The following is a 12,946-nucleotide window of genomic DNA, read 5'->3' as shown; positions in this document are numbered from 1 at the left end:
ATGTGGATGTGGCACGCCATCAAATCCATGGTTTAAGGCAGGGCAAGGCTTCCGTACGTCAGTATCATGCTCGCTTCTTCGCCTTGCTGAATGTGCTGCGCTGGGAGAAGGATTCTTTGGCTGTCAGAGACTTATTTTGGGAGGGGCTATCTGGCCCTGTGAAGGACGAGTTGGCTAGGGGGGACAGACCTAAAACCCTGGCAGACGTGGTGCAGCGAGCGCTTGCCATTGGAGTGCGCCAGGAAGAACGCCCTTGGCGCAATGAGGGGGGTAGCCAGCTTCACGCACCGCCCAGAGTGCCTCCTTTCTTTCCCAGAGATCCAGGACGTCCGCGTCTCTCCCCTCAGCTGCAGCCAGGGGAGGAGCCTATGGAACTGGGGAGTGCTAAGGCTCAGTCAGTGGCCGGAGCCCCAGCGTCTGGAACAGTCAAGAAGAAGCCTCCTAGAGGGAACAGAAAGTGTTACATCTGTGACTGTGCAACGCACATGGCGAAAGAGTGTCCCCAGAGGCTCCGGCAGCACACTGCAGCCTTGGCAACAGTAAATGCAGCAGCACAGCATGAAGAGCTGTTTCAGGGAAACGACAATGCCTGGCTGGAATCAGCAATGTTGGGGCACAGCCAGGCAAGTCAGTAGAGCAGTCCCCAGCGCTTTTGCAGCCTACAGACCCCCTGCCACCCAAACCTGTAGTGCAGCTCACTGCAACCCTCCAGCTACCTAATGGACGCACCCTGGAGGTCCCCATCACAATTGACAGTGGGAGCAACGCAGACTTCGTGGGGGTGCAGTTCGTCAAGCAGCATCGCATAGAGCTTCTGCCAGCCACGCTGCCATTGAACGTCGTCACAGTGGATGGCAGGAAACTGCTGGGGGGGCAAGTGGTACAACAGACGCCGCCCATGGTGATGCAGATTGGCAATCACCGAGAAGTCATCAGTTTCAACGTCACCCGCCTGTCAGACACGCCTATAGTGTTAGGCATGAGTTGGCTGGATAGGCACAGCCCGACCATGGCGTGGTACCAGCGGCAGCTCACCTTCGGCTCGTCCTATTGCGCGCAGCATTGCATCCAGACCGGTCAGGAGGAGGAGGGCCAAGAGGAGGGGCAGCAGCTACGTCTCAGCATGGCGCAAGCAGTACCCCTCAAGTACAAGGGGTTTTTGGAGGTTTTCTGCGAAAAGGAGGCTGACCAATTGCCACCTCACCGGCCCTACGATTGCGCTATTGACCTCTTGCCAGGGACAACACTGCCGCCTGTGAAGCTGTATTCCATGTCCGAGGAGGAGCTGCAGGAGCTCCGGGAATTCATAGACCACAATCTGCAGCGGGGATTCATCCGAGAATCGAAGGCTGTAGGGGGCAGTCCTGTGTTTTTTGTGAAGAAGAAGGACACGCCCCAAAAGAGGCTCATCGTAGACTTCAGATTCATAAACTCAAAAACAAAGCCCGCGGCCTTTCCCATGCCCAAGATCGACGACCTGCTCGCGACGGTGCGGAAAGGGAAGATCTTCACCAAGTTGGATCTCCGCGGAGCTTACAATCTCATACGTGTGCGAGAGGGTGATGAGTGGAAGACGGCCATGTTCACGCCGTTGGGCACCTACGAATACAGAGTTATGCCGTTTGGTCTCCAAAATGGCTCCCACTTTTTCCAAGCTTTTATGCATCATGTGCTGGCGGGACTCCTCTACAAGAAGTGCGTATGTTTCCTCGACGACATTCTGATCTTCTCAGAATCGCCGGAGGCTCACGAGAGCGACGTGAAGGAGGTCCTGCAGAGGCTACGGGAGCACAGGCTCTACGCCAAGTTGGAGAAGTGCCAATTCGACGTGACGGAGGTGGATTTTCTGGGCTATAGGCTGTCCGACAGGGGACTAGCCATGGACAGTGCCAAGGTCCGCGCGGTGTTGGACTGGAAGAGCCCGCGAAATCGGAAAGAGGTCCAGAGGTTCGTCGGCTTCGCCAACTTTTACCGCAAGTTCATCAAGGGTTTCGCCAAGGAGACGGCAGCTATCACGGACACTCTCAGCTCCAAGAAGAAGAAGTTCACCTGGACGGACCAAGCGGAGCAGTCCTTCAGGAGACTTAAGAGTCTCTTCGCGTCCGAAGAACAGCTGCTACACGTGAATCCTGGCAGGCCCATGAGGGTGGAGACTGACGCATCTGACAGAGCGGTGGGGGCCGTCCTCTTACAGGAAGACCCGCAGGGAAACTGGAGGCCCTGTGCTTTCTACTCCCGGAAGCTCAGCAAGTCGGAGCAGAACTACACCATTTGGGACAGGGAGTTGCTGGCCATCCACGCAGCTTTCAAGGCGTGGAGGCACTTTCTCATCGGAGCCAAGCACACCGTGCAGGTCCGCACGGACCACAAGAACCTAGAGTACTGGCGCACGGCGAAGCTACAGAGCCAGAGGCACATACGCTGGGCAGAGTTCTTTGCGGATTTCGATTTCAGGATAGAGTACATCCCAGGCGACAACAATGTCATAGCAGATGCGCTCTCCAGGAAACCGCAGTATCTCGAGGCAGCGGCACCGGTGGCAGCCAAGCACATTTTTGCACCGCAGGCGTGGGCGTGCGCTTCAGCCGCCGTGGACCTGGAGGCGGTGCGTCACGCGTTGCAGGCGGATCCATTCGCACAGTCCAAGATGGAAGAGGTGCGGAGGGGCACAGCGAAGGACGACGAGTTCCAGATACGCGACGGCCTGCTGACCCGTAAAGGTGCTCTCTACATTCCGGGAGACGATCTCCGCGCGAAAGTTCTGCAGCAGTTGCACGACGCACCCAGCGCTGGCCACTTCGGCAAGGAAAAGACGACAGAATTAGTGGCCAGAGACTTTTGGTGGCCCCAGATGCGAGGGGAGGTCGCGGAGTACGTCGCCAGGTGTGACACGTGCCAGAGGTCCAAGCCAGTGCACCAGAAGCCAGCGGGACTGCTGGAACCACTGGAAACGCCACTGCAACCGTGGGAGAGGGTGGCGCTGGACTTTGTCACTGATCTGCCCAGTTCGCGAGGCAAGACGGCGGTGCTTGTGGTTGTAGACCTGTTCACCAAGATGGCGCATTTCATTCCTTGTGCGAAGGTGGCGACAGCGGAGCAGACAGCCAAACTGTTCATCGACCACGTGTTCAAGGTGCATGGCTTGCCACGGTCCATTCTGTCTGACAGGGGGCGCCAGTTTGTGTCCAGTTTCTGGCGGAAGCTCCTAGGGATCCTGCACGTCAAAATCAACCTGTCGTCGGCGAGACATCCGCAGACCAACGGCCAAGCAGAGAGGGTCAACGCGATCATGCAGCAGTACCTGAGATGTTACGCCAATCAGCGACCCGCGGCTTGGGTGGATTACCTGCCGATGGCTGAGTTTGCCTACAACAACACGAAGCACGCGTCTACAGGGGTGACGCCGTTCTTTGCTAACAATGGAAGGCATCCCAGAACCTTCCCGGGGCTCGTAACGACGGGGGAGGGGGAGCCACAGGAAGCCGACCATTTCGCAGCAGAATTGCAAGAGGTGCACGACGAGCTACGGAGACATTTAGAGCTAGCTAAACAAGCCTATAAGGTGCAAGCCGACAAACACAGGAGGGAGGGGGAAGACATCCAGGTGGGAGACTGGGTATGGTTAGCGGCCCAAGCGGTGCCGGCCAAGTCGTTAGCTAAAAAGAAGCTAGGACACAGGCAACTAGGGCCGTACCAAGTTGAGGCCAGGATCAATCCCGTAGCGTTTCGATTGACCCTCCCCGAGGGTTCCAGAATGCACCCGGTCTTTCATAGGTCGATGCTCACCCCCTACAAGGCCCCACACAGATTTCAGGAGTCAGGGACGGCACCAGAACCAAGCAGGGAGTCGCCCAAGAGGGGGAGGTCACCTAAGAACGAACCAGTCAACGAGGTCACAGAGATTCTGGACTCGAGATGGGGGGAAGAGGGAGTAGAATATTTTCTCGCCAGGGAGGGCGCCCCGGCCAGCACCAACAGTTGGGTGCCAGACTACGCTTTGGACGAACCCCTCCTCAAGGACGAGTTCCATGCCCTTTTCCCACACAGGCCCATGCCAGCACAGTTTTTCGACGATTGGCTTTTTACGCCCACACTTTCCGCCAGCACCTTCCGAGGGTTCTCCTCCGCAGAGGAGACGACGCCAGAGTCGAGCCCTCCAAGGGGATCGTGTTCGGGGGTGGACACCGACCCTTCTTACTGGTGGGACGATCAACCAGAAGAGGACTGGCGCATGAGGTGGCGGGTGGGTCCTTGGCAAGCAGACCCCACCCAGGCAACAGGGGGAGGGGAGGACGTGAACATGTTGGGAGAGGACAATGGGTTCGAGTACACAAACAATGAACTGGAAGCAGAGGAGATCGACGTCGACGACCTGTGTCCGGCAGCGACCTCCGCAACGACGGAGCCCCCGGAACCTGCGCCCGAGCAGCGGGAGGGGGGAAGGGGGGGCTTCGAGGGGGGGATGGATGTCAGGGGTTCAGAGACAGAGACACAGGTGAGGGAGGAGACGGAGAGCGACGAGGAAGAATCCCAGGACAGTGAGGAAGAGGAGGACAATGACTTGAGATCTTCCATGAGTCTCTCAAGTGAATCGGAGGATTCTCAGGAGGGGGCGCCCCTAGTCAGGACAAGGGGGGTCACAGGGGGGACCTGCCAGGAGCAGGGAAGCAGCAGGGAAACCCCGAGCGGGAGTGGGAGATCGGGGCCGACTTCCCAGCAGGAACGAAGGGAAGAGAGGGGGGTTCCCAGTGTGACACACGGAGCGGAGCAGGAAAGAGACAGGGGAAGGAGATCTGGGGAGAACGTCCTGCCGGAAGAGGGGGAGAGTAGTACAGGGAGTAGTGTCAGTGTCAAAAGGAAGGTCAGGGGTAGCGAGCGCGCGCCAAGTTCAAATGTGGAGGCGCGCGGAAATGAAGAAAGCCCGGAGGAGGAGCCCAGCCCCAAAGCACGAAGGAGGGGGGAACAGGCATCTCAGGAATCCGCTTCAGGAGAGAGCAGGAGGGAAGGAACCCAGGGGGGCAGAAAGACCCTGCGGAAAAGGAAAGACAGGAAGAGGTGGTCTAGCACAAGCCTCTTAAGTTGGTGCAGGGGAGGGAGCGAGTCAGAGGGGACTTCAAACGTCTGACGTTAAAGACACGGGGCTGCACGCCTCGGTTGTGGAATCTATAATGAACTGCAATAAACATCCCTGTATATAAGAAGAGCTTGGCGTTGGTCTTTTGTGAGCTGAGACCTGAGGCAGCCCCTGACAAGTATATTAACAGTGAAATAATTATTAAGCTCCAACTTAAAATGATTGGGGGCCCATTACTTACATCAGGCTTCCTCAGCCTCAACCCTCCAGATGTTTTGAGACTACAATTCCCATCATCCTTGACCACTGGTCCTGCTAGCTAAGGATCATGGGAGTTGTAGGCCAAAAACATCTGGAGGGCCAAAGTTGAGGAAGCCTGACTTACGTACATCATAGGAGCCTACACAACACAAAACACTGTTGCTGTATGTAGGTTTTATTTTATTTGTTTTTCATCTTATATTTTGGAAATGTATATCCAGGTTTTTTTCCTTTACATTTTTTTGGGGCCCCCAAGAGAGTGGGGCTCTAAGCCATAGCTTGTTTAGCTTATATGTACCAATCCGGCACTGGTCCGGTCACATCAGCTTGGGGGATTGAATTCTCTAAACAGAACTGCTCTGCTTTTCACGTTGATTGCCTTCCCTAACAGTGGGAGAAATGGGACTCTGAACAAATGCTAAAATGGTAGAATTACTCATGAGAGCAGCTGTTCAAAGTCCAACCAATAAATCACTCATGTTCTGCCTACGATGGCAATTTCTGTCCCTTCTTGGTGAACCGCCGGAAGACGTGGCAACATCCCTGGGCAACAAGTTCTGTAGGCCAAGTCCTATGTCGGAGGCTAGATGCCTCTGAATAACCGTTTCTGGGAATTGTAAGTAGAGTAGGGTTGCCATATGTCAAAAAGTGAAAATCCGGACAGAAAAGTACGGAGCTTTTTTCAAAATTCCAGACAGAAAAGTTGCTGAGCTTTTTTCCCAAAAGACAAAATGGAAGTTTTTGAGCTATTTTTAAAGGGAAATCGCCAAAAACGACACCGCCGACATGGGTTGCCATATGTCCAGATTTTCCCAGACGTTTCAGCAATTGCTGGCTGTGTGTGGGAACCCTAAAGTTGCATAGCAACCCTAAAGTTGAGAGACTGCTGATGCACTTGGGTCCTACTTTGAGGGTTCCAATATAGACATCTGGTTAGCATACCTGCCAAGTGTCCCGAAAAAAAGGACATACCTTTCTCCCCCTCCCCATGTGGTGGCCATTTGGGGTGCTGTACTCTCGTTCTTAGGGACGCAGGTGGCATTGTGGGTTAAACCACAGAGCCTAGGACTTGCCGATCAGAAGGTCGGCAGTTCGAATCCCCACGACGGGGTGAGCTCCCATTGCTTGGTCCCTGCTCCTGCCAACCCAGCAGTTCGAAAGCACATCAAAGTGCAAGTAGATAAATAGGTACCACTCCGGCGGGAAGGTAAACGGCGTTTCCATGCGCTGCTCTGGTTCGCCAGAAGCAGCTTAGTCATGCTGGCCACATGACCTGGAAGCTGTACGCCGGCTCCCTCGGCCAATAAAGCGAGATGAGCACAGCAACCCCAGAGTCGGTCATGACTGGACCTAATGGTCAGGGGTCCCTTTACCTTTACCTTTACTCTCGTTCTTATCCCGAAAAAAGTGTTCTTTTTCGGGGTGAATGTGAGGCATAGGTCATGTGACTCGCCCGGGAGCATGTCTCAGTTTGGGGTCTGGGGAAAAAATTGGACGGTATGGGTTAGCTGAACTAGTTGGGCCTCTGGCCTGACCTGGCCTGATCTTGTTGGCTGCTCCCAGACTTTGGAACTCCCTCTCTGGAGAACGTAGACTGTTTCCCTCCTTGTTGTGCTTCCGCCGGAAGGTGAAGATTTTCTTTCTCCAAAGAGGTTTTGGGGAACCGGCTGCTTTTAATGCTGCTGTGCTGTATTTATTGTAATAATTGATACGGTTTTAATAGATTTTATATGTTTGTATAGTTTTAATTGGTTCCCCGCCCCCCAATGTTTCTAAAGGTTCTGATTTTTATCTGTAAGCTGCCCTGAGTTCCTGTCAGGGGAAAAGGCAGAGTATAAATGAATATAAGATAATATCATCACCATCATCATCATCATCATCATCATCATGGCTTTTTTCCAGCTGTAACTCGCCTTTCAGGTGGGCTGCATTGCCATTCTAAGAGAACGAGGGAGGTGTTCATGGTGAGTTCTGGCACCTTTTTTTCCTAAAGCACCAATAATAATAATAATCTAGTAGGCTTCACCTTACATTTTTAAATTCTTTTTGTGTTAAGTCTTCTCCATTGCAAAGTTCATTGGATGGCCCAGTATTTTGTCTTTAGAGAGCGATTGCCTTCCCGCCCCCCTCTTTGCACTTTTCACATAGCTGTCAACTTTTCCCTTTTCTTGCGAGGAATCCTATTCGGAATAAGGGAATTTCCCTTTTTAAAAAAAGGAAACATTGACAACAGCTATGACTTTTCATGCACCCTGATGTAACACAAAGGTCTGCTGTTCCATGCTCCCCACAACTTGCTTGCAGTGTGTGTGTGTGTGTGTGTGTGTGTGTGTGTGTGTACACAACAGACTGCATTCAGCAATGGCATAATGCACATCAAACCCAAAAGCGAATACATTTCCCGTGTAGTTGCTTTTGCACAATTGAGAGCTAGCCACGGTGTCCGAGCATCTGTGCAGCCTTCTGCCGCTCTCTGGAATTGGATTGCGACAACGATCTTATAAATCATTGCCCCCCCCCCCAATCGCCAGTTGTCTCCTCCTCCCCCCCCCCGCCATATATATTATGTTTACAAACCAAAATGCCTTGACAGTTTGCAAATCCTTGGTCAGCAGCAGACACTCTCTTCTTTAGGGTCTCAAATGCAGGCTTTGCTTCAGGTTTAAGGGTCCCCACTGGACTAACTATACACTTACGGACCACCTTTGTCCAACCTAGAGAGATTTACCTGATGGCGGCAGCGTTCTGAACCATACTAGCTGGGCTGCTTTTGGCCACCATTTTAATGTCCCAATGGCAGGGTGGATAAAAATCAATGTGTTTTTTTATTATTTAAATCAGATTTTCTTAAAATTTAAATTGGATTTTTAAAATAAAATGCTTTTGGAGGAAAAATCTTTCTAAAGATAGTTTTCTATTTAAGTTACATTATGGTCCAAAGGCTATTCATTGGGAAATAAGGATTTGTTTTAAGTTTTTCATGTGTGCTAAAACTCAGTCTAAGTTGTTGTTTAAAAAAATTGTTTAACCACATCAGTTAACAAACGTGGATACATATGCTATAATGTTATTGTTATAGTTAAATAAATTGTTTAAATTGTTATTAAGGAAATGATTATTTTTCTCCTTCCAATAAAGTACAGCAGAAAAGTTGTCCAAATATAAACAGTTAACCTATTAAACCTCACAGTAATTTCATAATTATCTATGTATTTCGAATAATATAACCACATCCCTAATTTTTGAGATAACTGAAAAAACTACTCTGAAAATTTATTATTCCAAAAATGAAAGCTTCATCTGGTTGTAAATATGAAGGTTATACCAGCAAGAACGAGTCTTTCTGTAAAAAAAGAAGAAGATTTAAATCAAGTCTTAATGCCTAGTGATTTAAATCAACTCTTACTGACTGGTGATTTAAATCATGATTTAAATCAATTTGATTTAAATCAAACCCACCTTGCCCAATGCTGACGGCCACCAACTTAGACGGCTTTAAGAGAGGATTGGACAAATTCGTGGGGGAGAGGACTAACAATGTTTGCTGTGCTCTGCCTCATCAATCGGAGGCAAGATGGCTTCCGAATACCAGTTGCTGGAAGCCACAGTGTACCAACGGGGAGAGCCACCTGCTTGGCCGCTGTGAGAAAAGGATACTGGACTAGATGGGCCATTGGCCTGATCCAGCAGCCTCTCCTTATCTTCTCGTGTGTCATGGCTAGTAGCTATTGACGGCGATACCCTCCACAAATTGGCGTGATCCTCTTCAGAAGCCATCCAAGTTGGCCAAGAGCAATGCTATGCAGAAATGGCTGTGAAGCCCAGCTAGAATTTGGTAGCCATTGTCAGTGCTTTTTTTCTGGGGGTACGCATACCCCTAAACATTTTGTGAATCTAACGGGAGGAGAAACTAAAAAATTTTTAGTTCCTTCTCTAGCACGGTGAATCATCAGTTCCGTTGCTACCCCTGATGGCGGCCTCATTTCCTGTCACGGTGTTTCCTGACTCTCACACAGAAGAGAGCGTTTAATATGTGAAGTAGTGTGGAATGTGTGGTGTTTCATGAGGTAATGCATGTTTTTGGTACTTTTGTCCATTTACTGTATTTATTTGTAACCACCAACCATCCTTTTGGGGAGCTTTCAAATGCAGGAGGTGGTAACTGGATTTGCGAGCATGTCTGTCACTGATTCGCCATTGGGATTGTTCATTTACGGAAGCATTTGAGTGACTGACTACATTTCTAAGCACAATTCAAAGTGTTGGTGCTGACCTTTAAAGCCATAAACGGCCTCGGTCCTGTATACCTGAAGGAGTGTCTCCACCTCCATCGTTCAGCCTGGACACTGAGGTCCCACTCCAAGTTCCTTCTGGCGGTTCCCTCACTGCAAGAAGTGAAGTTACAGGGAACCAGGCAGAGGGCCTTCTCGGTAGTGGCGCCCGCCCTGTGGAACGCCCTCCCACCAGATGTCAAGGAAATAATCAACTATCTGATTTTTAGAAGACACCTGAAGGCAGCACTCTTTAGGGAAGTTATTGTGTTTTCAATATTCTGTTGGGAGCCGCCCAGAGTGGCTGGGGAGACCCAGCCAGATGAGTGGGGTATAAATAATAAATTATTATTATTATTATTATCGACATCCCTCCCCTTTCTAGAGTTATTAGTGGAGAGAAAAGGACATTCTTCTGAAATCTAACAACAAAACCATAAGCCACTCATCATTCTGCCCCTCCATAATGCAGAGGGAAACTTTATTCTCCATTTCAAGGGCAGTATTAAAAATAAATACATGACGCAAAGAGACGTGGCCATCCTTGAATCAGAAAGAGGAAAGTGTGGAGCATAGTGGAGGCAGAAGAGAGAGAGAAAGATCTGGCACAAGAGAGCGGGAGAAAGCAAAAGGTGGTGAGGCAACGAGACAAGCAGAGAAACTTGGGACAGGCGGGAGAGAAGGAACCCTTATGAAACATTTATATACTATATATCTATAGCACCGAATGCTTTATAATCCTTCTCTTATCCATCATCACAACAATCCTCTGAGGTAGGTCCTTAATGTTTGCAGGGGAGAGGGTGAATTGCTTGTAGCAACCCAGTGGGTTTGGAGAGGGAAGCTAGGAATTAAACCCTGCTTTTCTGCATTGAAGTCCATTGATCCAATCCTGCAACCGCAAAACCCACCTGGGAATAGGCTTCCATGGGTGGATCTGCTGTGCTGGGTGTGGACTCCCCACTCACCCAGCATGTGTGAATGACAGAGAACCACACCCAACAACCTGGTAATGCGCACACAACTTCCCTGTATGGCCCCCCCTGTGTTCAGATTCCAGGGCACAATAGCGGAGACACTTTGTCAACATCAGTGAATGTCAGGAGAGCATCACAATGCTGGCTATAAAATTTCAACCGAATTTGGCAACTTTCCCCCAATGTGTGTTTCAAATTTTTAATTATTTGAGGAGCCCAAACACTTCTCTTTTCTCAGTGGGAAGAACCCTGATTCTTCCCACTGAATGTGAGCTGGCCCTATCCAAAGTAGAAATCCACATAAGAATTCACCCAGCCAAACATCCAGCTTAGAAAGGCGCAGGCATTCACATTTGAAATTCCGTATTCCCTTCCTCTCTTACAAATTTCACATTCTGCATAAACAGCTGGTTTTGGACTACAGTTCCCATCTTGCCTGACCACTGGCCCTGCTAGCTAGAGATGATGGGAGTTGTAGTCCAAAAACAGCTGGCGGTCCCAGGTTTGGGAAACCCTGCACTAGATTGACCAAAGAGCCATTTCCTGGCCAAGCCGTCAGGGCAAGTCCTTCCCCCTCACCTCCCTTTTTCTCCATGGTGGTTGATGCTACTGGCAAGTACATGAGGCTGGCATCCCCCAAAGCAGCCTTGCTAGCTTCCAAAGATGCCTAAGTGAGTGGTAGACCAGCCGGTAGTTGCTTACAGTGGCCTGGACAGAACAATTCAAAAGAGAAAGCTGCTACTGGAAATAATGGGAGAGGGACCTCAGTACGTCATGTTCCTTTTAGCTTCCTTTGGAATACAAATTTTAGAGACTTCGGTGATCGTCCTGGGCAGGCACTGTGCTGCACCCATTGCCTGCGATCTGGTTCGGTCGTGGAGTGCCTGCTTCCCTTGTGGTCCCTCCTAATTTGTCCATGAGAAAGAGGATGTGCTCCTAGGGGATGCTCTGAGCCAAGTCTAAGAGCAGGCAGAGGGGCCCATTCTTAGCGGTTGTGCTGCCACTTCCTTTTGCCAGAGACTTCGCCAAATCTTTGAGCCCGAGCTACCTGGTCGCGCTCAGAGGCAATAGTGTTTGGGGGTTGCTGGCGTGAAATCAAGTTGATCTAACTCTTGGGTGCTGAGATCACAGAGAAGGGCCTCTTGCTGCTTCCTCTGCCCTTAGAGACTCGGAGTGGCAGTGGCCCAGGAGCGGGCATTCTCTACAGCAGGGGTGTCCAGCTCCCAAGAGACTGTGATCTACTCCTGTTGTAAAAACACTGGCAGTGAGCTACCCATTGGATTGACCAAAGTTGTTGAGCTTTTTGGGGGAGGATTGACCAGGAATGCCCCACGATCATCCCTGCTCTACAACAACCCCTAAGCGGTGGAGCTTCCTCGCGCCCCACAGAGGTGCGTCTGTTGCCTTCATTATACAGCTTATGGAGAATGCTGAAGACGTAACTCTTTCTCCTGGCTTTTAACACTTGAGAGCCGTATGTTTGTAGGACCCCCCTTCTTTTTATGCTTCTAAGTTGTTTTTGATATTGTTTTTAATGCTGTAACCCACCCTGGGACCTTAGGGTGAAGGATGAGTAGTAGTAGTAGTAGTAGTAGTAGTAGTAGTAGTAGTAGTAGTAATAATAATAATAATAATAATAATAATAATAATAATAATGTCTTTTATAGAGCTGTGGCACCCAGTCCATTAATTATTTTAATAGAATCAGGGCTGTTTTAAAATAAAATACATGTAGTTAAAAGATGAGGGCAGCAGACCGCATGAGCTCCAGTGGGTTGGCATGGCATCTCCAGGTTGTCTTCCTAACCTGGTAGAGTTGAGTTGTGCAAACCGAGTTCTTGTAGGCAACTGCTCTTTTGAATACTCTGCGTCAGCTAGAAACGGTAGCACCGAGAGCGTGGGGGGCCTTCTGCTTGTCTTGGTGGGGGGAGGGGCTGGGAAATGCCCCACCTTGTCATTTTTCCTAGAGGCAACCTGGACACCAGGCACCACGTTAGAAGAGGAAGACAGAACTGGGGAGAAGCATTTCCTCATTCCTTCTCCGAGAAGGAGGGATGCCTCTTCTAATACGGCTGCCTTGTGCCTTACACCAGGAATGGGGTCCCTGTCGCACCTCCAGCTGTTGACCATGGGCTGTTGCTGACTGGGGCAGATGGGAGTTGTAGTCCCTCAACATTTGGAGAGCCAAAGGTGACCCCCTGCTTCTAGTTACAGGTAGGTAGCCGTGTTTGTCTGCCGTAGTCGAAACAAAATAAAAAAAATCCTTCCAGTAGCACCTTAGAGACCAGCTAAGTTTGTTATTGGTATGAGCTTAAGTGTGCATGCACACTAAAGCTCATACCAATAACAAACTTAGTTGGTCT

The sequence above is a fragment of the Podarcis liolepis genome, assembly GCF_965112155.1.
Source record: "Podarcis liolepis genome assembly, chromosome: 13".
Taxonomy (NCBI): Eukaryota; Metazoa; Chordata; class Lepidosauria; order Squamata; family Lacertidae; genus Podarcis; species Podarcis liolepis.
The sequence above is the reverse complement of the archived record's forward strand: the minus strand, read 5'-3'. Positions refer to the sequence as shown.